The 27,133-nt window shown below is 46.4% G+C and overlaps 1 protein-coding gene and 1 long non-coding RNA gene across 3 annotated transcripts in view; one reads left to right on the forward strand and one right to left on the reverse strand.

The window, feature by feature from the left end:
• The window catches only part of TULP4 (TUB like protein 4), a 227,964-nt gene extending 210,066 nt beyond the window's left edge, over positions 1-17,898 (reverse strand). The window contains exon 1 of one of the 2 annotated variants that reach the window (XM_070603292.1): positions 17,740-17,898. The gene's annotated coding sequence lies outside the window, so the exon portion shown is untranslated. Of the gene's footprint in view, positions 1-17,198; positions 17,331-17,739 lie in introns of those variants that run through there. The other variant, XM_070603291.1, reaches the window with a different exon arrangement.
• LOC139080831 (uncharacterized) lies at positions 1,696-9,850 on the forward strand. The gene is made up of 2 exons (XR_011535653.1): positions 1,696-1,853; positions 9,654-9,850. It is a non-coding gene; the product is annotated as an uncharacterized lncRNA (long non-coding RNA).
• Positions 17,899-27,133: the final 9,235 nt, after the last annotated feature.

Below are 27,133 nucleotides of genomic sequence, written 5' to 3' on the forward strand. Positions count from 1 at the left end.
ACCACGCTCGTTAAGATGCTCTGAAGAATGGAACATGCTTCATAAACTAAAAGGCGGCACCTTATCAAATTGACCACATTCATTTGATTCCTTCCGTGTTGTCACAGGGCACCAGATGTCATCAGGCCCTTGGTATACAGGCTCTGTTTTTACACTACGACTTCTCGCCTGTCGTTCTGAAGGCACCGAGTCTCCCCAGTCCTCAGAGCTCCCGGGTCTGCATTTGTGATGAGAGAGGTATGGTTCAAGGCACTCTGTTTAAGACAGGACATTTCAGGGGCGTCCCCCGCACTGTGCAGAAAGAAGCCGGCAGAAGAGAAAGGTCAGATGGGATAAAGGGCTTCCCACAGCCGACACGCAGTACTCCCAATTTTCATTCAACAGCAGGGCGCTCTCAGCACTATTCTAGAACACCACTTGGCTTCTAAATCCTCTAAAGCAGTAATAAATGTTTCCTACCCTTTTGAAGGCAGGACACTGAGAAGAGTGAGGGGCACGGAGGGCAGCCTTCCACAGGGTGTCTTCCTCTACAGCAGTGTCAGTCCCGGTGCTCATCACGCCCTCCCCCCAGCCCCAGCGACAGGTCACACTTCCAGACAAGCCACGTGTTCCGAGTCTTCATTTTAAGTACACTAATAAGTCAAATGGGCAATATGACTTTACGACTTTATCCCTTTATGACTGAGGAGCAAACAAAGCAGAACCTGGACATTTGAGAAGATGATAAACCAACACATTTATAAATTCCCAAATGGCGCTCATTCCCCAAATTATCAGACTGCTCTTTCTCCACCTTGTAATCACTACGTGACACTTTCAAATCTCCTGAGATTACCGGATACAGGTTCACAACTCACACAGAACATTCAATCCCAACGTAATTACAATTCATAGAGGCTTCTCAAATTCATACAGGGCATCTGTGTGCGTAAGCAAACAACCGAAAGAGGAACAGATGCTTTTCCTAAGCTCAGAAATCAGTGGAGCACGTGATCTGCCAGTGAACCGGTGACCCTGAGTAGACAATGACAGCAAGGAAGGACAATCCACTGGTACACCTTGATTTAAGTGAATGTGATGTGGGAAGATCCAAATTTACAAAGTTAAATTAGCGGATTTAAAAAAAAATTGACAAAAGGATTGCGTCTGATAGCAAGCTCTCCCTATGCATTTAAAATATAATTTAACTTAAAATATTTTATTTCTACTCAGGTTTTCAGGAACATTATCTCCCATATCCAGCTACCCTGCTTAATTAAACTTGGGCCACAATTTCTGAGTTCAAATCATGTGATATGAAAATTGGCTATAATTTATTAAAAAAGAAATTTAATTTTAAGAAAAAATAATTCCAGAATTTGTTTAGCATGTTCATCTCTGCAACTGACTGGATATCTTCCTGGTAGCGGCGGTGGCAGCATTTTGTTTTGGGCCAGCTTTCTGTTGTATTGTTTTGTTTTGCTTCCATTTTTAATGCAAAGCTTAGGTGCTTCCACAGCCTGCGTCTTTTCACAACTGTCAGCAATTGGGGGTGTCCCTAACACTTTCGCAAACTGGAGCAGGGACGTCCTTTCTGCTCAACCTCAATGACCTCTCTAACTGCTCCCATCCTCCCGGCAGTCACCATGGCAGTCACCATTTTCGACGGCCACTCACCAGTTCTTCCCATGAAATTCTAGAACACAAAGAAAATAGTCTCTCTCTAGACACTTGGGTCACAATAGGAAAAACATGGGTGTTGGCAGCCACGATCTGTCACATGCACTGAGGTGTAGAGGAGGCTGGTCTGTAACAGAAAAGAAGAACTCAGAAGCACTGAGGGAAGCTAAGCGATGGGGAGAGAGACAGAACAGGTGAGCTTCCCAGGCCATCCACAGAGCGGTGTTCCAGCCTCTGGGTCCTGGCCTGAGGCCCGGCTGTGTCCCTCATGACAGTCCAGGAGACAACCCAGAATCCTTCCAAAAAATTCCCTGTTTTGTGTGAGTGAGTCCAGGTAGCTCTCTTTTCCTTGTAACCACGAATCCCCGAACTAACAGACTCCAGTCCCTTCTATGGATTGTTCTGAAAGAGGCAAGACAGAGACCTACAGGTGGCAGACAGAACCCCACAGGGTCTGCAGGCCAGAGAGAGGCAGGCGGCACCTCAGAACCTGCTTCTGTGGCAGGGGCTGAACCAGGGACCTCCAAGCACACGCATCCTCACCGGGTGCCCACAGGTCAGCTCCGCTCGCTAACCTACCGAGTGACGCGAGGTTAGAGGGGAAAGGAGCTACTCTCTCTCTCTGCCACACCCTTGTTTTAAAGCACAGCACAGGGCAGACAGAGCAGTCTTCAGGACACCACCAAAAACCACCGGGCCCGGAGACAGGGCTTCCCAGGCGCGAGCCCAGCAAACCCAACCCAGAGGAATGGGGCCCAGCACCCTCATTCCACCCAGTCAGCTCCCAGAGGGAGAGGAAGGAACCTCCTGCTTGAAGACCAAAGGGACATCAACTAGACAGAGCAATGGCTCTTTCTACACATGTGGTGCCCGGAGAAGAAGCACCCACTCTTGTTTAAGTACGTCCAAATATTTGGTTAAAACATGACCCATCGTGATGGCCGCACAGCAATATGAATGCACTTCACGCCACTGAACCGTACACTTTATAAATGTTTAAATGTAAATTCTGTTATGTATATTTTACCACAATTTAAAACAACAACAAACAACATGACACAAGCAACCCCCTGGTGACAAACACCGTGGACAGTGTTACACGTGACAGCATGAGGATAAGGGGTTCCCCTGCCATGGGCAACTCGGTACAGAACTGGGGCTGAGCTGAGCGGTCAGCGGGGTGGGCAGAGAAGAGCTGTGGTTTTTGGGGGGTGGGGGCAGGGACCATTGAACCCAAGCAACCATCTCCTGAAATTCGTAACAACAAAAACTCACTCCACACTGTCTGTTTCCCCCCACCCCCTCCCGCCTGATCAGCACAGTCCTAACATTACTAATTTCTAAGTATTTCAACATAAACTCCTCAGAAGTCACTGCTGGTTTCCTATCAGCCACAAACAGATGGCAACCCAGAAGAGTCCTGTTCCCATTATGCCAACTTGGCGGGAGGCTCACCTGCCGCCACCTGAAACACGGATCCCTCCCACCTGGACGCAGGAGGCTCCCAAACGCAACTAAAATCCTGCCCGGATGCCCACTGATCAGCATCCTTCAAAGCTTGGGAGGGAAGTCTCATTACAACTCCGCTAATTAATAAACATAGGGAGGGCCCACATCACATCCTAATAGCATTACAGGAACACCGCCGCTTTCATTGCAGCTCCACTCTACGGTTCGGGCAGGTTCCCCGCCTGACTACACTGGGATGTAATCCAGTTTTGCTAATATATCCATATGCATGAGGATCGGGGCAGACCTTATTATACCAAACCTGGAGAAAAACCTTTGGGGAGGCTAAATGTTCAATTTCAGACACATTAATACCTCCTTAAAATTTTATTTACAATGAAACCATCTATCCTGTTTTTATAACCCCAACATAGATTTCTTGGCTGCAACTTTTTAACTTAAATGATCAAACACTAAGAGAATGACAGACTGTTCACAAATTATGCATAAACTAGAAAACATGAAAGCTGCCTCTGTGTGTGTGTGTGTGTGTGTGTGTGTGTGTGTATGCATGTACACACACACGTATATACACTGGCAAGCAGGAGGAAAAGAATCTGGATTGTTTCTGTCATCAGACTCCAGGCAGAGATGCTCTTCCGTGCTCTCTGGACATAGCCGCTGATCGCCAGGGCCGTAACCCCTGACAGCTCCTCGCCCGCTCAGCAAACCAAACTTGACTCTCTGCAACGTCAAGCCCAGTCTTCTTTAGCAGGGGCCGCTTAAACCAACCGTAGCTCATTGTACTCCTGCTATAACCCCAGTGCTGAAACCATTCAATGGCTCTGCTCTTGCCATAAAGACCGAAATCCTTCGATGTGGGATACGAGGCCCAGCATGAAGAGGGCTCTCTCTCACCAAGGCCTCTGCCCTCTGACTACATCAAATTCCAGCTTTCCGCCCTGCACTTCTCCTTCGTGGGATGGATGAATGAAGGAATCGGTCGATCGGTCTGAGAGCCACCGCACCAGCCAGCAGGTCTTCGGGCACATGTAACAGATAACCCCAACTCCGACTGCCTTAAACAACAAGGAAACATCTCACAGAACAAGTCCAGAGGCAGGTGGCTGCTCGGCTCTCAGGAGTTTTCCCTGCTGTTTCCTTGGCTGTGTCCTCTCCCCTGCTGACGTCACGTTCAGACTGCAGCGAGATGGCCAAAACAGCTCCAGACATGACGATTCTCGGAGGAAAAGGACTACCTTTTCTAGTGTTGTCATTTTAAGGTTGAGGAGTTTTCCAGAACCTTCTGGCAGACCTCCCTCGCATCTCATTGGCCAGAGCCAGGTCTCTCGCTTAGCCGTACAGCAGTCAGCGATGGTGAGCGGGACCAGCATGACTGGATGAAACATGAGGATTGGCCCCTGTGCTGGGGACAAATCCCCTTCCCCACAGTCACATGGGGACAGGGAGGCTATCCGAGCAAAACCCCGATTCCACTAAGAAGGGCAGGAAGGATGTTGGATCTGCACTCAACAGGGTCTGCTAGTTATCGATCTGGGATACACGCTCTGGTTGCCAACCCTGCCTAAGACTGCCAAGAGCAGACCTCCCCCACGGCGCGTTTATAAAACTGGCAGCACCAGCTCGGGGGGAGCCCACAGGGCGAGCGAGGGGGTGACAGCGCGGACGCAGCACTTTCAATCAAGTCCTAAGACTTCTGCTCAACAGTTAGAGGGCTGCAGGCAAGCCCCTTGGCCTCGGTTTTCTCACAAAATAAGAAAATATGTGCTTGACAAACTGTGCAAGGTTGCCGTGAAGACCAAAGGAAACAGCATGAGGGGAAAAAAGGCTTTGTAAACCAAGCGTCATGCATATGAAAGCAATGATCATAACTTGCAACAGGAAAAGTCACAAGCCACCGAGAAAAACTCTGGAGAAAAGAAAAAGGCTGACCCCTGGCCAAACTGAAGTAGGTACAATCCATGAATGGACATCTACTTTAAAAACTCTGTTTCCAGTGACTTCCCTGTGACTTGGTTGGAGGGTTCCCGATATGACCTACTGACCCCCTCTAAAAGTGGCGGCGGAAGACACAAGCTCCACAGAAACCGCCTTCCGGGTCTATGGGAAACCAAAGGCAGGGTGCTCCTCTCTGCTCCAGCATTGATCTCACCTCCTCAGGCAGGCACAGCAATCACAGGCTCACTACTTTCTAAACGGAAAAGTGGCTTTTCTACAAGTCAGAAAAGCTTAAGAAAATTTAAAAGTGTTTTCAGCTGGGAGAGGGGAGACCAATTTGAACACACAAGTAGACGCTACTGGTTACCCAGGAGAGCGCTCAGCCCCACTCACATTAACTCGCGCAGGTTGAGACGCCTACAGACGGTAGATGCAGAAGCATCGATGGGCTCCCTGCTAAAGCTATTTCCATAAGGCAGTGTAGGCATGAAGCCACCCAATACGGCTTTGTTCTACCTACTTTCCCGTCTGCCCTCCCCACCTCCTACTTCCATTGGTCTGTCTCCAAGTAAGGGAGGGGAAGAGTGGGGTGAGCAAGTCACAGAGATTTTCAAACCTATCTAAAGAGTAAGACGTGCCTTTATCTTTGCCAACCACATTTTCCCCCACTAGATACAACACGCTTCTTCTAGGTGATAAAGTGATTCCGGAGGGCAGTGATATTCTGGGCTTACTTGGGTGTCCAGGAACAGAAAAAGCTCCTCACAATGAGGGTGCCTTTCTCTCTGAGACTCAAAAATCAACAACACAGCGTGATTTTCCACTCCGGTCCAGGCAAAAGAAGAGGTAACTGCAGGAGCAAAGGCATCTTAGGCAATCACAATGAATGCAAAGTGGGAGCAGCAACCGGCAGCTTGGACAATGGGAGAGGCATTCCTCTGGCCAAGTTCCTCGTGGTACCACCCACGCAGAACAGCGCCCCCGCCCAGAGGTACACTGCTGCGGCAGATGTGCCTAATAAGACCAATGATCAAGAATATTGTCCACCTGGGGGGCTGGCCCCATGGCCTAGCGGTTAAGTTTGGTGTGCTCCCCTTTGGCAGCCTGGGTTCATCCTTGGCACGGACCTACACCCCTTCTCGGTGGGCATGCTGTGGCAGCGACCCATATACAAAATAGAGGAAGACTGGCATAGATGTTAGCTCAGGGCAAATCTTCCTCAACAAAAAAAAAAAAGAAAAGAATATTGTCCATCTGAATTACACATACGTGTGTGAAAGGACTCTGTAAACTATGAAACTGCCACATTCCACACAAACACAGTGTTTTGAGCATAGCTATTCTACAGAGCGTACTGCTATGTGTGGTCCTGCCTCTTCAAAATCCACCCCGCTGAAAACAATGTAGCACCCCAGAAAAAGGACATTAGTGAAAAAACCAGTGAAATCTGAATGAAGTCCAGAGTTTAGTTAATAACAATGCACTAATGTTAATTGCTCAGTCTTGACAAAGGTTCTACAGTGAGGTAGGATGTTAACATTAGAAGAAGCTGGGTGAGGGGTATACAAGAACTCTCCATATACCTTTGTACTTTTTCTGTACATCCTAAATTATTCCAAAATAAAAAGCTTATTTTAAAAAGTTTAAAACACCTGTCTGCTTAAAAAAAGAGAGAAAGAAAAAAAGAAAAGAAAGAAAGAAAGAAAACACTCCATGGAAAAGACTTTCTAAGCAAACCATCAAAGTAGAAACTATGAGATTGACAGACTTGACCACATAGAAAATTTAAACTTTCATACATCAATTTATGTCATGAACAGAGTCAGAGTCGAAAGGCAACCAACAAACTGGGAAATATTTATAACACACAAGAAAAGGGGTTAATATCCATAACACAGTCGACTTTTTATTTTTTTAACGGCTACATGCCTTGGTGCTCTATCTGCTACAACCGCTTTCACACATTTCAAACCTATGACATGTCCAAACTCGAGTCCAGAGTCTCCTTACACCACGGGCTTCTGCCCGTGCCACGCCCGGCCTCCGATGCCCCAGCCTGGGCATCCTGCTGGAGCTGGCAGAGCTTCACGCTGCTTTCCCCAGAGCAGCGAACTTCTGTGTCATCAGTTTGACCACTCCTAACCAAAGTTTTCCTCCAGAACCCAAAACTCTTCCTCTTTTGGGAGCCCAGTGTATCAAGCTTGGCTACTTTGTGCCCACAGAAGGGAAAAGGGGTCAAACCACAACCAGCAGTGTTGTGAAGAGACTAAGGTGTGCACAGACCCTGCACGGCAAAACTAGAGCAAGTTTCAGCACCAGCCGATCAGGTGGACAGAAAAAAGGAGGCAGGGGGCCGGCCCGGTGGCACAGCGGTTAAGTTCGCACATTCCGCTTTGGCAGCCTGGGGTTCGCCAGTTTGGATCCTGGGTGCAGACATGGCACCACTTGGCACACCATGATGTGGTAGGCGTCCCACATATAAAGCAGAGGAAGATGGACACGGATGTTAGCTCACGGCCAGTCTTCCTCAGCAAAAAGAGGAGGATTGGCAGCAGATGTTAGCTCAGGGCTAATCTTCGTCAAAAAAAAAAAAAAAAAAAGGGAGGCAGGAAGACACTCAACACAGCATCATTCACCCCCTCCCACCCGGAGCCTCATTCACCTGGGTTTCTAGAAAGACTCACATATTCAAAGAAAAAGCATCCTTTTAATAAGATACAGTTACATCTAACTCAGCACTTTATATTAGAACCAACCTATCTTAATAATTGTTTGGTTTGTTGTTATTTCTGAGTTAAAGAGGACCAGAGAACTTGAAGAGAGAATATACTTCTTTCAAGACATCACCACATACATGTAGTTTACATTAAGTCTAAGAGTTAGAATCATATTAATTCTTAATGACTAAAATCAGTCATTTTAATATTATCATATTAAAAATTAAGAAGCAGAAAGTTATAAATCTCATGCAACATTGATAAAAACAACACAGAGGCCAAGAAACAAAATATTTTTCACAAAGAACAGTGTGGCCGTGATTAAAACCACTGGACTGAAAATTCAGTAGCTAAAAGTCTGCATCCTAGTTGATTAACTATCTTCTTCCAATAACCTCAGGCGGGTTTCTGATGCCCCGCTTATCTGGAATGTCCTATGCTATGGATAGTTTACTTCTCAAGATAACATTACTGCTAACAGACAGGACCTAAGGCCAGGTAGACAGAAATGAAGAGGAAGGAATTAAACCGAAATCTTAACTTCTAGAAGCTCATCCGTGATCTAATTTGTGAATGAGCCCGGACTCCCCAGCACGCCTCATTCTTCAGATGTCTCACCTTGGGTCCACTTTACCGCTCATTAGCACCAAAGGAGGTGCAACTCAAACCAATTTTGCTCGTCATTAACAAGCTAGTAAAAGGTTTGATAATAAGTGACTGAAATTAAAACGTTGAAGTAATTGGCTTAAATGGACCTCCAGAGATTATAGGAATCTTTCACGTGACAGTGCCTGCCCTAATGCCCACGACGAGTGGGGCTGTCTCGTACACACCCGAGAAATGGATCAATTCCCACTGCCAGGCACATGCACGTTTTTCTGCGTCACGTCAAAGAGAAAGAACTTCACCAGCTGAACGTGAGTGAAGACGGCCAAGGAGGTTCCACCTCTATGACCATCAGTCAGCCAAGGAGACCACAATTATTTGCAAAACACAGAAAGCTAAGAAAGGGAAGACACTGTGACATCCCAAGGCTCTCAGAGTTAAAAACGCTAAGTCATTTCTGAACCATCGGTCAACCTCGAGACTTCTGTACTTATTTACAATAAACAATACATTCAATTCAGAGAAGGCTGATTTCACAGCACTTTCTAAACATTATTGCTTCTACAGACACCTCTTAAAGAAAAGCACTTTAGTGTAGGAGGGACCTACAAAGGCACTTAGTATTTCTCTATCACATTCCTTGCACATAAATACACATAAGACTCAGATCCTATTCACTACACTGTATCGCAAGATTTTTCAAAACAACATTAATTTTAGTTGATCACAAACTTAAATCTATTCTATATAGCAATGGAATCATGCAGCTTTGTTAATAGTCCAGAAAAGATCTGGCAGTGATTAGTTAAAAGTAAAGGTTGAGTAATTAGACAAAACTGAATTATGGTGATAATCTGTAGACGTCATACATTGGCACTTTGCTCTCCACTGCTAACAGAAACCTGGCCGCCATAGGCATTAGAATGGTGAGGAGGGAGACGCAAAATCAAACACGAATAGGAGGCCATCAATCCATAGCGCTGGGAACTGATGCTCTAGTGAGCAAAATGGAGAGGTTCTGGGCAGCACCCCAATGCTACACTACTTAATTTATTCCCAAGCCCCTCAGAGTCAAAGCTGGGTGAGGAGACATAAAAATATCTGTGCCACCTGCCTTCTCACTTCCATCACAGTATTAAAGACTATTACCGTTGGAATAAGGTAAGCAAACTGTGAACTTTCTATCGTTTAATAAGAGTTGTCGGGTTTTATTCTGAGCATTTTGAATGTTACAGAATTGATTTCATTCTTTATTTCATACAGAGCATAAGCCTAACTTCTTCACGTTTTGACATCTAACCACTGGAGCTGAATCTGTCCGTCCGGCTCTGGGGCTAAGAGGGTTGTGTGGAGCTTAAGAAACTGATCCTGGGCGAAGATCATCCTGTATATTCTCAGCATATGGTAACATCACTACTGATCAACTTTCTGTGAATATTAAAATTGTCCCAGTACAAACAGCTCAGCCTGTCACTCATCAAGGACCTCTGACACTACTATGTTTCACAGCAATCAGCAACAATGCCATGTGCTTCCCCAGGGAGGTAACAGATACTCTTAGGAGACACAAACGAAGGAAAAGTACATAGGGGGACAATAACATGGCCCTGCAAGGGTTTTCTGCACAAGATTCCCTTTGTCTCTTGCCAGAGATAGAAAATGATACACACGCAAATCAGGAGTAACTGCCTTGGAAAGAAAAACTGGTAAAAGAAACATTCAGCAGAATGAAAAAATTCTGAACCCAGTGACACCTGTCTGTAACATTTAAGTGGAATCTGCAAACACTGAGCAACAGTTTCCGAAAGCAGCTAACAAAGAGCTTGTAGCACCTGGAGCTCCACCCACTAACTAGCTGGACCAACAGCTGACACTTCAAAGTAAAGGCTGAGACTTCTGTCACAAAAATTGCTCAGTAAAAAGGCCAACTTCTTAGCCCTAAACAGACAAGAAGAGATCTGATACAACAGAAATTTTAATCCAGTGGCTCTACTATGCCCATTCCAAACTGGGAGACGATGTCCAAGTGTTAAGACTACCAAAAGGAGGGGCCGCCCCCGTGGCATAGTAGTTGGGTTCAGCACACTCCACTTCAGCAACCTGGGTTCACAGGTTCAAATCCTGGGTGCGTACCTACAGCACTTGTCAGCCATGCTGCGGCAGGGACCCACATATAAAGGAAGATTGGCAGAGATGTTAGCTCAAGGCAAATCTTCCTTAAGCAAAAAAAGAGGAAGATTGGCAACAGATGTTAGCTCAGGGCAAATCTTCCTCAGCAAAAAGAAAAAAAGACTATCAAAAGAAGGAACAGCAGAAATAATTGTTAACAATGTAATGTCTGACATTAAGTGTTAACAAATCCTTTCACATCCATTAGGGTCTAAATTGAGTCTTTAATTTTTAAAAAATGAGAAACTCTTATCTTAAATTGTAGTGTATGTTATCTTTCTCAAAGCTCTTTCACATCCATTTTGACCTAATTGTGCTTTGGATTAAAAATAATAACAAGAAAGATGTTCAAATAAGTATTATCTCACAGCACCTCTGCACACCTAAAGAATAACTATCTACACTCTACAACCCACAACACCATTACTACTGGAGACTTTTCAGAAACACCACTTTTCAAATCTATTCTTAAAATACCCTTTCTCTCGGGGGGGTATCCTTGACACCACACAAGTAACAAAGACTTCTATTCCTACCTACTGACATCAAAGAAATATAACCGATTCTGAATTAACCACATTTAAGGGGAAAACAGCATCATTTTTTAAATCCATGAATAACCTAAAATTTTATTTTGACCCACCATTTTCTATGAAAGCAAAAAATCAAATAGCACTGACCCACTGGTGTAGGTCCTAACATGCCAAAAAGGGATGGAAAAGGGGAAAAAAAGCCCAAGTTTGCCAGTTTGCAGTAATTTATGGAGATGTAGTAATTAATTCAATTTTCTGAGCAAAGAACTTATTTAATTTTTTTTTTTTTTTTGAGGAAGATTAGCCCTGAGCTAACATCTGCTGCCAATCCTCTTCTTTATGCTGAGGAAGACTGGCCCTGAGCTAACATCCATGCCCATCTTTCTCTACTTTATATGTGGGACACCTGCCACAGCATGCCTGCCTAGATAAGCAGTGCAGAGGTCCGCATCCAGGATCCGAACCAGCAAACCCTGGGCCTCCGAAGTGGAATGTGCAAACTTAACCGCTGCACCACCAGGCTGGTCCCCAGAATTTATTTAATTTGAACTGAACGTGTAGCGGGCATCTATCTCCTTGTCTCCCGGAATGTCTTCCCCTTTCATTAGTTACAAGCACCCCAACTCTCCTTGTGACTCCTCCACCATTCCATACAGTCTTTGTGGGACTGTCAACTGAGAGCAACACCAGACACACACATACACGTACACACGCACACACACACACGACCAAAGGGTGGGCAAATTACCCCAACCAGGCCAATCATATTCTCTCTCCAGGAAAACCAAATCTTATGACACGAGAATGAAACCAGTTGGTACCATCTTTCAGACCATGGCGACTGAAAGAGACTCTCCATTAGGCCCTGAAGCCACGATCCTCAGAAGTGAGTTCTTTACGTGTGTGTGTGTGTGTGTGTGAGGAAGACTGTCGCTGAGCTAACACCTGTACCAATCTTCCTCTATATTATGTGGGCTGCCGCCACAGCATGGCTTGATGAGCGGTGCTAGGTCCACGCCCAGGATCCGAACTGGCAAACCCCGGGCCACCAAAGTGGAGCACGCAAACTTAACCACTACAAGTTAACCACTACGCCACTGGGAAGAGGCAGGTTCTTGACCTCTGAAACCCGGCTGCTGCGCACTTTATATGCCTACATTACATGTAAGTGCTATGCCTACAGTTCTGGAACCTCCCTTTCTTACCCAATAATATCACAGGCATCTTTCCAGACTGGTTAACATGGTAATCCATATCACTATTTTCAATGGCTGCACGCAATGAAGGTACCGTAATCTATTTAATCAATTTCTTACTGAAGGTTATTTACTTTATAACTGTACATAGCAAATACTTCTTTACTACATACATGTATCTTTGCTAACTCTTCCTATTATTTCTTTAGGATAAATTTCTAAATGTGCACTTGCTGGGTTAAAGGCTGTGCAAATTTTACACTTTGATAGACAGCAGCAGCGATTTAGAATGAGTGCATCCATTTATACCCCTGCTGCGACTGGGAGCGCACATTTCCCTCATCTTCACCAGCACTGGGAACTCCTATCATCCTGATTCCCGTTCCAAACTGGGAAATGCCCAAATATTAAGACTACCATGACGGGCCAGCCCCGTGGCCAAGGGGTTGAGTTCGCAGGCTCCACTTCGGCAGCCCAGGGTCTCACCAGTTCAGATCTTGGGCGCGGACCTAGCACTGCTCATCAAGCCATGCTGAGGCGGCGTCCCACATAGCACAACTAGAAGGACCTACAACTAAAATATACAACTACTTACTGGGGGGCTTTGGGGAGAAGAAGAAGACGACGAAAAGATTACCATGAGAAGGAACAGCAGAAGTAATCATAATAATACAATACTTTATATCTTTATATTAAGCTTTACTAAATTGTTTCACATCAGACAGGTCTAAATTATATTGCCAATATAATAATTAAGAGACAGCATCTTAGTTGGCTCAGGCTGCCATAAAAAATACCATAGACTGGGGTGGCCTAACCAACAGAAATTTATTTCTCACAATTCTGGAGGCTGAGAAGACCAAGACAAAGATGCCAGCAAGGTAGGCTTCATTCTGAGGTCTCTCCTCTTGGCTTGTAGGCAGCTGCCATCTGGCCACGTGCTCACAGGACCTCATCTCTGTGCACGACTTGGGGCGGGGCGGGGGGGGGGGGGAGAGCCCCAAGCTCTCTGGTGTCTCCTCTTAGAAGAGCACGAATCCCATCATGAGGGCCCCACCCTCATGACCTCAGCTAACCCTAATTGCCTCCCAAAGACCCATCTCCAAATACCATCACAGTGGGGGCTGGGGCTTCAACAGATGAATTTTGGGGAGATACACTAAGTCCATAACAAATGGTATCTTATTTTTGCTTTTAATTTCATTTCCTTAACTACTAGTGAAATTGAATATTTTAGTGTGCTTACTGGTCATTTATTCTTCCTTTTCTTCTTTTAAAAATGGTCTGTTCTGATTCCAAATCTGGAACAGGAAGGTTACAGGATGAGCCTAGAACATCCTGTCACACCAGAAAGCAAGGAAGGTACTATAGATTACTGGAGGCATGTCATAAGGACTTGGAGCCAACCTAAATATGTCTCTCTGCCCGAAAATAGGGCAATTTGAGCATCAAAAAGACAATAACTGAAAGAGACTGAAACATATCATATATGCTAAAATAGAGGAGTTCATAAAGATACCCAAAAAAAGAAAAGAAAAGAAAAAAGCTCTCATCCATTACCGCTGGAGGATGCCAGGGAACCAACTCATGATTTTGAAAAGTGGGAAATAAAGGGAAATAATCAGACATTTTTCCCACCCTTCCTATACAACCTATACTTCGGGGTGAGCCCTGCGTACTCTTCCATATAGCAAATTACACCATCATATTAGCATTAGCTGGAAAACAAAACCATCATCTGCATCAGCCACAAATGTCAGAAAGATGTACCGTATGTCACCACTCACACGGAAGGGAAATGACAGGACCCAGCAAGGACATAGTACACATATTAGTTTTATCCCCCATGCGTTCTACGGTTTTAAAAATGTACTGTGCACTAAATAACTAATTTGTTTTCCTGTTTTAATTAAACAAAGGTATCTATAATTTCCAGTGAGAGCTCCTGATTTTCATGAGGTTACTGTGGTTGTTAACATTGAGTATGTTAAACTTTAGAATGTTTACAAACAAAATGCAGTATATACATACGATGGAATATTATTCAGCCTTAAAAAGGATTCTGACACCTGCTACAACATGGATGAACCCTGAAGACATTAATCTCAGTGAAATAAGCCAGTCACAAAGGGACAAATACTGTATGATTCCACTTACATGGGGGACCGAAAGCAGTCAGACTCATAGAGACAGAAAGTAGAAGGGCGGTTGTCGGGGCGGGGTGGGGGAACCACAACGGAAGCTACTGTTTAATGAATATGGACTTTCAGTTTGGGAGGATGAAAAGCTGCGAGATGGATGGTAGTGTGGGCTGTACAACAATGTGAACGTCCTTAACGCCACTAACCTGTACACTTACAAAGGGTTAAGCAGGTAAATTTTATGTATATGTTGTCATCAAAAAATTTAGTATGTTTAATATGTTCACATTTAATAACTACATTAACATCATCCCAGCCAAATTAAAAGAAACTTGACATTTTCATTACACATTCCCCGCTCCTCAGCAGTCTCACTGAGAGCAAACGCACAATTTCACTAAGGCTTCTGGTGATACTGAAAACACTTCACCGAATCCGAAACAGGAACCAATGCAATAACTAAATCAAGGCATTTCATAACAGAGGTTCCACTCAAATTTTTAAGGCATTTGCTGAATCATATGCACAGTGGGGCCACTCACTCTCTCTTTGATCTTTCTCCATCCACAGAAGAGAGCACGAAAGAGACTGTAATTGATAGTGTAAATACAGTGGAACCGATGAAGAACCATGTCCTGGCTCAGCCACACACGTGGTGGGCACTCTATAAACATTCCTGAATTCGGACACTCAGTGAATCTGCAGCAAAACCAAAAAGAAACCCTGGGCGTCCCGTTCTGTCCCACAGTCCACGTCTAGTGAGAGGGCTGAAACTCGGCCTGAAGGCAGGCTGCCGTCTCCTCACTGTCCTTTTATTACCTGGGGTCTCAGCATCAGTGTCAGACGGTTCAACGCAAAACAGGTTTCGTGTACCACATATCCTTGTATGGGTTAAAAACAAATTTCTTTTTCTATTCAGAGTTGTGGTGGGAGAAAAAGTGTGAATAACCAAAGCGCCACTCTTCCAGCTCCATATGAAAACTAGAAAGTTCAAGAAGCACACATCTTTTCTAAGAGAAGAAGTCATTGTTTTAAAATATACAGTAATAAACGCACTATATTATTATTTCTCAGGCACAGGAAGCAATCCTGGCTTTCTGCTCTTCCCCCATGTCTGAAATCTCCATTGTGTTAAAAATGCTTTCCTGTTTCATCCCTCTAAGTCAAAAGGCACACTTCTAACTCCAGAGGTCGACACCGCCCCCATGCCATGAAAACACTACTTTCCCAGCCCTTCTAAACGAGAGCACTTACAATTCTTAAAGGAAATTCACATCCTCTCACAACTCTTTCATACAAATTAAGTATTATTCCTTAAATTGAGGATCTAAGCACTAGATTTGGCTATTCACACTTTATTCACATACTCATTTGCGCGACCGTAAATTATCAACAAAGAAGGGGGGACGCCTGAGACCCTTCCAGTCTGGATGTGGCCGTCACTGCACAATGTTGAGATCAGCTTCTGAAGTGCCCCGCCAGACGGCCAGGAGTCTAGGTGGCTGCTGTCGGGATTGCAGTGTGGCTACGTGCAAGGTGCCCTGTCACTTCACATCCATCACAACCTGAAACCCCAGCGATCGGTGCTGCGGGGCCTGGGGACGCAGCCGCTCCAGGACCACAGCACCATTCCCACTGGCATCGCCTGCAAGAACTAAACTCCAACTGCCAAGAAATGGAAACCCCAGACACAGAAGGAGAGGCAAAAGAGAGAGACCACCCCCCTGAAAGATGGATTTTTACATTCTTCAAAAGCTTAGAAATAAATTATTTTCCCTGCGCTTTTGAAAAAACCTGCCCCTTCACAATCCTTAAGGTGCCGCTGAACTACTGCAAAATACAAAAGGGGAGGACGGCCCCCAGAGAAATCAAGGAAAGAGCTCCCCGCAAAGGGGAGCTGACTGTCCCCAAGGGGACAAGTGTTAGAAGACTTTCTGATCACCATGGCAATTTAGCAGGTAAGTCACATCCATCCCCGACAGGACTGTGTCACCCTCATTTCCTCCCACCAAGCGAGATGACCCTCACCTTGCCAACCTTGAAGTGGTGGAACAGGCAAAAGTAGACACCTCTCCGTGCTAATGGCCCCGGCGGGTCAAACTTCCCAACCAGCATCGTGCACTTTGTTTTTCGGCGCAGGGAAGAGAGAAAGGGTTGGCATTCGGGGCGGAATCTCCGTGATTTGCCAGAGGAAACAGCACAGACCAGACAGCAGAAGCGCCAGCATTTCCAGGCAGCTGCCACGACAGGTGACCGGGCCGCGCTGCAGACACCCCGCTCGCCCGGGGGCTGCACGGAGGTGGGGCGCGCAGGAAGGGGCCGGAGAGAGGGGCACAGCCTGGGGCACGCGAAGGTGGGCAGGGGCCCGGGAGGGAAAGCCGCTCCATCCCGACGCCGGGGAGGAAGAGGAGGAGCGCGGCCCCGTCTCCCGGGGGAAACCGTTTCAAGGGATTTTTCTGTCTCCACAATTAAGGAAAAAACATGGCTCCAAGCCAAACGCCTCCTGATTTACACACGCACACACACATGCACACGAGCGCCCCATTTTCTCACACGCCGAAACAAAAGGCGAAAGCAGCTCGACAGCAGCCCGCGCCGCCGGAGCCCGGGTGGCGGCCCGCGTCCCCCCGCCGCGCCCTCGGAGAGCCCACCCAGGCGGCCGCCGGCCCGGAGCCGCCCGCCGCGCCCCCGCCGCTCCCGCCCCGAGGGCACCGGCGCCCGGGCGGCGATCGGGCCGAGGCGGCGGCGGCAGCGCCCGCGCCCGCTCACCTCCGCGCGGCCGAGCGGCGGCCCCCGCTCCTCCGCGCCGCTCCGCCTCCGCCTCCAGCAGCCCCGCCGCCGCCGCCGCCGCCGCCGCCTCCCCCCGCGTCTCGGCCGAGGCTCCGCCTCCCTCGGCCGCGGCCGCCGCCGCTGGGCCCGGCTCGGCGCCACGTGACGCGCCACGTGACCCGGCGCGGCGGGCAGGCGCCTCCCCGGCCGGCCCCGCGCCCCGCGCCCCGGCCGTTGACGCCCGCCCGCGCCCCCCGCCGGCGATGCCGCCCGGCCGGCCACCTGCTCCCGCTCGCTGCACCCCCGACTCCACGCACCCCGCAGCCCATGCACACTCGGCGCGCACACTCACGAGCACACACGCGCCCACGGACACACACGCGCGCGCGCGCACTCACACGCGCGTGCACACACGCACATCCCGCAGTCCCCATCCCTCCGGGCTACTCCACAGCCTGGACAACAATGAAAACAGTTAGTAACTAGTCTAGTCTGAACCCTGCTGACCCGAGCAATCCTCCCTCCCCGAAAATGTACTGACTTGTGCGCCGCCCGAACTTCCTTTGAGCCGGGAGTGGACATCACACTGTGTCTGACGTGGAAAGCCACCGGAAAGCACACAGTCGCTTGTGCTGTGAACCAGCGTGTCTCCCCATGGGGACAGTCAGTCAGTGTCTCTGATGGTGATGATCTCACATATGGGATCTCTTTTTCAGTTGGTCTCGTGGGGAAAAGACCCGATAACGTCATTTTAACTCACAAAGGGAAAAAGAAATCACAGCCTACCACACCCCCCCCCCCCCCCCCGCCGCCCCATTAAACTGATATCCTGCTAGGAATGGAAACTTTGTGCATCCGTCCTTCACTTTCCATCATGTCCAAAGAAATCGCACGGCTGTTTGTGTGACTATTCATTCATATGTGTAGTTTTTAGAAAATAGACAAGATCAGCATCATTTCCTCCTTGATGGGAGGCAAAAAATGCCCTATATAGTGAAGTATAGCGGCCACTCTTTCCAAGCGTTCAGCACTTTTTTCTATTTTGTCTATTTGCCAAATTTTTCAAATCAGCTTCAGATTTAAGAATTCCTGCTTCTGTAAACTTCTGGTTGTCAGAAAGAAAATTAAAGAGTTGGACTGATTCCTTAAATTCTGAAATTCCGTGCCTTTGATTTTATAAACGTTGGAAAGTGCTACCTAGACGTTTTTAGCTTTAAAAAAGGTAATTTTTAGGGGCCGGCCCTGTGGCCGAGTGGTTATGTTCCTGCGCTCCGTTTCTGTGGGCCAGGGTTGGCAGGTTCGGATCTTGGGTGCCGATGCGGTACCGCTCATCAAACCATGCTGAGGCAGCGTCCCACACAGAACTAGAACGACCTACAACTAGGATATGCAACTATGTCCTGGGGCTTTGGGGAGGAAAATCAAATAAATACGGTAATTTTTAAATGATATTTGCCTCATGCATGTAGGTACATGAATATAGTACATTTAATAGACATAATATCAGCATTATTTGATAATATTTTATAAGCACTCCTAAAATTAATTTTGAAACCTGTAGGAAATTAAACATTTATATCTTGGAGTACCTTAAACATAAAAGATAATCCTCCTCAATCCAGTGTAAAGAGTATTATGTTTCAACTGAGGGCTCAGTATCGCGCAGAACACTGTAGAGAAACTGAAGGAAATATACGACATGGCCCTTACCCTCAAAATTTACAACCTCTAGGGGCTGGCCTGGTGACAGCAGTTAAGTGCGCACGTTCTACTTCAGCGGCCCGGGGTTCACCGGTTGGGATGGCGGGTGTGGACATGGCACTGCTTGTCAAGCCGTGCTGTTGCAGGCATCCCACATATAAAATAGAGGAAGACAAGCACGAATGTTAGCTCAGGGCCAGTTTTCCTCAGCAAAAAGAGGAGGATTGGCAGCAGATGTTAGCTCAGGGCTAATCTTCCTCAAAAAAAAAAAAATTTACAACCTCTAAACAGAATTACTTTAAAATAGATACAGAACATGTTTTTAAAAGTCTCTGTCTCTTTCACACACACAAACACACATGAACTGTGATCAACAATCAAAGACCTGGAGAAATTATGAAGAAACTGACTCTTACCGTCAGACTTTAGAGAGTTAGTGAAAAGATTAAAGATAAAAATATGCAGTTGAAGAACCACCTTGATCTAACAAACACAATCTATAGAATAATATAAAAGCGATTTAACAAATACCGTCAAGACTGAAGGACACGGGCATTCTGTCTTCTCTGAAATGAAAAAATAATAACATTGAGACCACTTCTCTAACATCACAACTTTCCTTCAGGCCCACATGTAAAAACTCTTTATTCCAGGACTATTGGGCACACCTACAGCCACCTCTCAGCCAAAGGTCCCCTGCAGCTTCCCATGGTGTTGGTGGGTACATGAATGGTCTGGAGCAAGTGTCTTCGTGGAAGTCCTGCTTCTACCACTTATGAACAAGTGACAACAAGAACAATATTCCTAACACATTGTTTCTTTAGCCATACAATCAAATAGCAATATCTACCTGGCTGGGCTGTTGAAAGAATTAAATGACATAATTTATGTAAAGTGCTTAGTATACTGCCTGATATATGATAGGTACTCAATCAAAAAGAATAGGTCAGGTCTAGTAAATGCTCACCACAGGCCAAACACTGTGCCTTGTTGGTTCTTATTTTTACTATTCTTTCTCCATTCCTCCCAGTAGGTGCCCTCCACCCCCCACCCTACCCCCCAACCCCCTTAGGGACCTATTCTCTCTCTCTGCCTTTTCAGAACAAAAATGTTTTCCTTAAGACATTTTAACTTGAAGGCTCATTTACAGTAATCTATTAAAATCTGTTGTGAATCTGCATCTTGAGCTTTAAAAAAAAAATCCTTCTAGGGCCAGCCCCATGGCCTAGTGGTTAAGTCTGGCACACTCAATTTTGGTGGCTGAGTTCAGATCCCGGGCATGGACCTACACCACTCATTGGCAGCCATGCTGTGGTGGTGACCCACATACAAAATAGAGGAAGATTGGCACACATGTTAGCTCAGGGCCAATCTTCCTCAAGCAAAAAGAGGAAGATTGGCAACAGATGTTAGTTCAGGGCCAATCTCCCTCAGAAAAAAAAAACCTTGAAAAAATCTTTCTAATTATGAAATGAAAATGATTGTCTCCGGGATGGCCCCATGGCCGAGTGGTTAAGTTCATGCACTCCACTTCACTGGCCCAGGGTTTTGCTGGTTCAGATCCTCAGCATGGACCTAGAACCACTCATCAAGCTATGCTGAGGCGGCATCCCGTAGCAGAGCCAGAAGGACCTACAACTAGAATATGCAACTATGTACTGGGGGGCTTTGGGGAGGAGAAGAAAAAAAAGAAGATTGGCAACAGATGCTAGCTCAGGTGCCAATCCTTAAAAAAAAAAGAAAGAAAATGATTGCCTCTTATTTAGAAATCTGAGGCAACTGGGAGCCATTAGGAAGGAGATTTGGCCATGGGGACCCTTCCACTGGCCTTTGAAATCCCACCAGTCCAATAATTCTCATTTTGTTGTTTTTAAAATGCTTCTAAATGTTAAAAAATTTGGCAACACAGTTGAAGAAATTAAACCAATCCACAATAATTGTTAAATGGTAATTACTAAAAGAAAGCGTCTCTTTTATGACTGTCATGATTGTGACTCCCCATAAGGGCTGTCTTAGCGCTACATTCAAGTTTGAGAAAAACTTACCCTGACAAAGCTCCCAAAAGTCCTGAGAGATAGGTGACCTTTCTTTGAAATATAAGGTCTCATATCTCTCACACTGTCCTTACATCGCATGTACGAGATCCTTGCATCTGCCCTGAGTCCCACAGTGAGCTCAAAGCTCACACTGGATCCGACAGGCATCTTGGTATCAGGATGACAACTCGGTTGTAATGTAGATACTCTACTCTCAACATTTGGCGGCGCACCTGTGAAGGAGCGTGGGGCTAGCACGGCAGCTGAGCACCACTGTGCTACTCTAAGCCTGGGCCTGAAGGCACAGGGACCAGAAATCACAGCGGGTTAGTCTCTGTGCCCTTCCCTTCTCTCCCCACTTCTCTGCACCCCTCCCTCCCTATCAGGTTACTCTAAGACATCCAGATGCTGAAGATCCAGAAGCTCTTCTCTCAGGGCCTCTTCTGCCTCCCTGTCACCCAGCATCCCTGGTCACATCTCCCCCCGCTCCCAGCCACAACGTAATTCAGAGCCCAAAGTTTCTGCTGACTCAAGCCCTTCAGTCACCCGACACTCAGCACAGAGATTGGGAAACTGGATCCTGCATCTAGGGAGACAGAAAGTGTCCATGGCACAGGAGCTAAAGCTTTTGGAGAGTGAGATGCGAGGTTTTTCTCTTTCAATATGTCCCGAGAGCCAAAAATGCCAGCGCCAGCTTAGGCTTCATTATGGAAATACAGCATTCAGAAGAAAGGAGGAAATGCCAATGGTCCACTGTGCTCTGCAGAGCCAGCCACGTCCAGACTGTTTCTCTGAGGTCAGGATGCTACCACAGTCGCATTTTAAGAAGAACATTGATAAGGTGCCGCACAACCTGTGAAGAGCGACCAGGATGGTGAGGACTCTAGAAGCTGTGTTATAACATTGTACAGTTTCTGAATAGCTGTTGAAGGAAACAGGAACGTTCAACCTGGGAAGAAACAGACTTAGAAGACTGTGCTGGCGAGCTTTGTACATTTGAGGGCAATGATACGAGAGTATTACTCCTTTTTAATTATTTGTTGAGCTCCAACTTTGGACCCAGCACTGTCCGAAACAAGAACCAGTGTGTGTGGGTTTATGGGAGGGGAATTTGGTTCAGATAAAAAAGCAGCTTCTAATAGGGTGGTCCATCAGGGAAGAGGTAGCCTTGAGCCCACCCGAGCCTCTCCTTTCACTCTGGCAAGCTGGGCTGCAAGCACGGAGAGCAACCAAAGGGCCCTCCTCATCTGTCTTACAGCCTGGAGCCACTCCTTGGCTCACTGCTCCCTCCTCCCATGCTGCTGAGTGCCTCGGGAGCCAAGGGAACACCTGGATGCAATGTCTAGGGCCAAGAGTACTGCTCAGCTCACTCTGGAAATGAAAAAGGGGGTGCCTGTGGCATAGCAGTTAAGTTCGCACGCTCGGCTTTGACAGCCCAGGGTTTGCACGTTCAGATCCTGGGTGCGGACCTACACACCATTCATCAATCCATGCTGTGGCGGCATCCCACATACAAAATAGAGAAAGACTGGCACAGATGTTAGCTCAGGGACAATCTTCCTCAAGCAAAAAGAGGAAGATTGGCAACAGATGTTAGCTCAGGGGCAATCTTCCTCACCAGAAGTAAAAATAAATAAATAAATAATGAATCTCCTCATAAAGTGCAATAAAGTTCAGTTGAAAAGTGTTTTAAAAAAGAAAAGAAAACAGGAGAAAATGGCTTTAAAGAGAGGGAGAGAGAACACGTATAATCGTCTCCTTCTCTCATCGGGGAGAGACAGTTGGTGAGCAGGCCGCCATCCTTTGCCCCCCACTTGAAGCATCCTCTCCTTCCTCCCAATCCTTTCATTGCTGAGCCGTCCTTCAGGCAGCCCAGAATTCTGACGGGACCCTTTCTGAGGAGGTAAATGTAGCTAGGTGCAGTTATTTTTGTTTTTTTAAAGATTTTATTTTTTCCTCCTTCTCCCCAAAGCCCCCCAGTACATAGTTGTATATTCTTCATTGTGAGTCCTTCTAGTTGTGGCATGTGGGATGCTGCCTCAGCGTGGTTTGATGAGCAGTGCCATGTCCGTGCCCAAGATTCGAACCAACGAAACACTGGGCCGCCTGCAGCGGAGCGCGTCAACTTAACCACTCGGCCACGGGGCCAGCCCCTGGGTACAGTTTTTTAAGTGGAGTAGTCAGTGGTCTTCCAAAAGACGCTTAAGTGGCCTTGGTTAAGCAACTGGTAAGTCAGGTAGGCATCATTGTCTTGGGCAAACATTTTTCCCGGCAGTGTCCTAAAACTGCCTCACTTCTTGATATGCAGACTTGGTCTCTGGGAAGGAGTAGGGGTGATTTGTGAAAGAGATCAGTGACCCCCGTGCTCCGTAAGGCTAAGAATGAAGGTGGTGGCAGGCCCAGGGCCAGGAGGCCTCTGAAGTGAAGGCACTGAGCGAGCAGAGCAGATGGAATCCGCAGCCGGCCACTTGGGCTGTGTCAGGGGGAAGTTGGCATGGACATCTCCGGGCTGTGCTAGAACCAGTTTTGCCCCGAACTTGAGGAGGCTGGCTGCCCTCTGGGAAGCTGCTAGAAATGAGAGCCTTGGAGCTAGGCGCTGAGGGCTGTAGCGTTTGGGACTGAAGACCATTAGGGTGTAAGGCTTGTAGCTGTAGCACAATCCAGTGGAACTGACTCAAACATCAAACACCTTGAACACTGTTGTCTTTCTGTTATTCGGTCAGACACAACATGTTTGTTATATCTTGGTTTTGCCATCACGTGGAAGAACTGGTCAGAATTTCTGAAGAACAGAGTGGTCACAGGGCCTGGGTACCAGCCCTTGGTGACTGGGTGAGCTTGGGCGCATAACTCATCTCTCTTGTCTTCATTCCTCAGTTGGTAAGATGGGGAGAGGGTGTCAGTCCCTGATCCTTTTCAACTCTAAAATTCTATAGCTCTTTCAATGAAACTTATCAATAGAGAGAAATATATAGGTCCCTTTCCTAAACCGAGGCTTTTCTATAGTTTGGAATGTTTATACCAACCTACTGTAAGGAATATTCCACTTTACAAAGTGACAGTAAAGAACAAGTTGAACTGCAAGGGGGGTATGGGCTTGGCTACACCCAGTTTTAGGCCTCAGTAGACTTCTTAAAATATAAAGTAGCAAAATGAGTTTGCAAAGGGGGAGACCTCCCAGTCAGCCACGTTTACTTTCTCCGTTTCTTAAGCTAGGAAGGCTGTAGAGGAAGAGAGAAAGACAAGACGTTTTTAAGTTAAATTTCTTTCTCTACTCCATCCTTTCCTTTTCTGTCCCTCCTCCCTGATAGCCCTTTCCTTCCCTTGACCACCAATCCAAGATATTCTTGGTAACCAGTAAGAAGTCACTAACAGGACCAATGTTAAGATATTTCTCCATTTTGGAGGAATCGACCATAAATTTTCTGAGGATATAAGTACAGCAAACAGAGTTGTACCAACAGCCATTCTCCCCCCTTGCTTGCTCATGAACCCTAATTTATTAAGCTATCATGTCCTCAGGAAGCCTGGCCAAGCCCTGACTCTCTGAGCCAGCAGTTCTCACACTGGGTCCCCAGAACACCAGCAGCAGCACTGGGGAATTGTTAGAAATGCACGTTCTCAGGCTCCACCCCAAACTTCCTCAATCGGAAACCCTGGGGTTGGGCTGAGCCGTCTGTGTTTTAACACACTCTACAAGTGATCCTGATGCACACGAAAGAGCCATTGGTATAAGCCAATCCTGCCGATTCTGTTCTCTTTCCTTAGAAATGGGCAAGTGATCTCAGCCCCTTCAGTTAAACACGAGGGGTGGTCTGCTAGGGAAACCTGTTAGAAACAGCTTCTTAGCTTTCAAAGGGCCGGCCGGGTGGCGCAGAGGTTAAGTTCACACGTTCTACTTTGGCAGCCTGGGGTTTCGCTGGTTTGGATCCTGGGTACGGACGTGGCACCACTCTTCAGGCCACGCTGAGGCAGCGTCCCACATGCCACAACTAGAAGGATCCACAACTAAAAATATGCAACTATGTACCGGAGGGCTTTGGGGAGAAAAAGGAAAAATAAAATCTTAAAAAAAAAGAAATATAGGGACCCCCCCCCCTTTCCTGGGATCTGTGGGGTCTGTTTTCATAATAATACTACAGTGTCATTTGCATCTGTCACTCTCTTTCTCTCATGAACGTCCACTGGTCTTTTCCAGAGGTTACGTGACGTGAGATACCATAACAGGCTGAGTACAGAAGCAGCTATGAGAACCCGCCTGTACTCTATTAAGCCAGACATTACGGAGATTTGTAAAAAATGTGAAATAATTCCACTCTTCTCACTAGATTTTTTGTTTTGGAAAACATAGTTGTTTTTTCATAAAAATGTGTGATTTATGTTAACACATAAAAGTTTATCACTGTAAATGAATATATAAATATTTTGAAATTTTCTCAGTTTTGATTTATAAAATGGCAAATACTGATAGACATCACACACATTTTTTTTTTTTTTTAAATCCTCTTTGGGGTCCTTAATTTTTAAGAGTGTAAAGAGAAGAAGTCCTGAGAAAGTCTGAGGGCTGCTCCTGCGGGAGAGGGTGCGGTGGCTGGGGCTGCTGCTGCCATCTTGTGACCATGAGAGGAGCCAGCCCACAGAGGGAGGACAGCAGGGCAGAGAGAACTGATGTGTGAGGCCACGCTGATCCTCTGCAGACCCGATTCTGGTATGCAGTCTACACACCTGCACTATCTTGAAACTGCTTGTTCACTGAGATGATAAATCCCCTTCTTACTTAAGCAATTTTAGGTTGGGTTTCCTCTTACTAGCCGAAAAATCTCCCCAAATGTTGCAGTTTTACACGTAGCTCTGAGGACTTCAGTGAGCTTTACATCCATTTTGTTCACATTTCCATAAACAAGATTAGTGACATTATTTACCAAACGAAGACACTGAAGCACCAGAGAAAACTTTAAAAAGGGACACAGAATAAAATGTGATAAAGTTGTCGTTCGTGAGGTTAACAGAAGTCATCAGCACTCTAAAAAGCAGATGTCAAAATACAGTGAAAATATGCTAGAACCCATACACACTTAGCAAAGTAAATCTTCTGCTTAAGACTGTGCACTTCGGGGCTGGCCCAGAGGTGTGGTGGTTAAGTTGGGGCACTCTGCTTTGGCAGCCTAGGGTTCGCAGGTTCAGATCCTGGCTGCAGCCCTAGCACTGCTCATCAAGTCACACTGTGGTGGCATCCCACGGAAAATAGAGGAAGATTGGCACAGATGTTGGCTCAGTGACAATCTTCCTCAAGCAAAAAGAGGAAGATTGGCAACAGATGTTAGCTTGGGGCCAATCTTCCTCAGGCACACACACACACACAAACTAGACAGAAGAAGATAATTTCTTAAAGATTTAAGTTCTAAGTATCAGACTATGGAAGAGATCAGCCTCAGCGATGATTCCCCTGTATTGTAGTAACGGTACTCACAGCTGCAAAATAGTGCAAGAGTTTGTGATATTGTAGCAGAGATGGCTAATTGTCCACCAAAAGCCCTTCCTTACAGTAGAGTTTTTAACTAGGAAGTCTCTGCCCAGTCAGGGACAACATTTCCCAGTGTCCTGTGTTGTCCCTCCCACCACCACCACCAAGGAGGGGCCATACGATCGTTGCTTGCAAATGGAATGTGACAAGAAGTAACATGTGTCACTTGTGGCTGAGGCAGTTAAGAACCAGGTGTGCCTCTCCATCCCGTCTGCCAGCTAGATGTGAAGAACTGGAGGCCCCGGAGAACAAAGCCACCAGATGGAGAGGACCTGGGTTTCCGAATTACTGGTGATGGAGGGCTGATCGCCAACCAGAAATACTTATCTGGGACTGCTAAAGGAGTACAAAATGAATTTCATTTTCTTAAGCCTCTAAAAACTGCAGCTAGTGTTAACACAGACGCTAAACGACCTTGAAGCATCAAAGCTCTAAGTAGACATCAGAGAAGTTTTTGGCCTTAGGAGGAAAAAGAGCAAGTCTCACGTTTACTATTGTATGCCCATCTCTCGTGCCTAGAACAATGGCAGATAGCGAGGCAATACGTGATGAATAATTGAGTGGATGAATAAATAAACAAATCAATGGATGAATGGAAAGATGGGTGGATGCACAGATGATGAATGAATACATTAAGTGTTAGTGTGAAAGCGATAATAGTTTGAATAAAATAA

This window comes from Equus przewalskii, chromosome 32, assembly GCF_037783145.1.
Source record: "Equus przewalskii isolate Varuska chromosome 32, EquPr2, whole genome shotgun sequence".
Taxonomy (NCBI): Eukaryota; Metazoa; Chordata; class Mammalia; order Perissodactyla; family Equidae; genus Equus; species Equus przewalskii.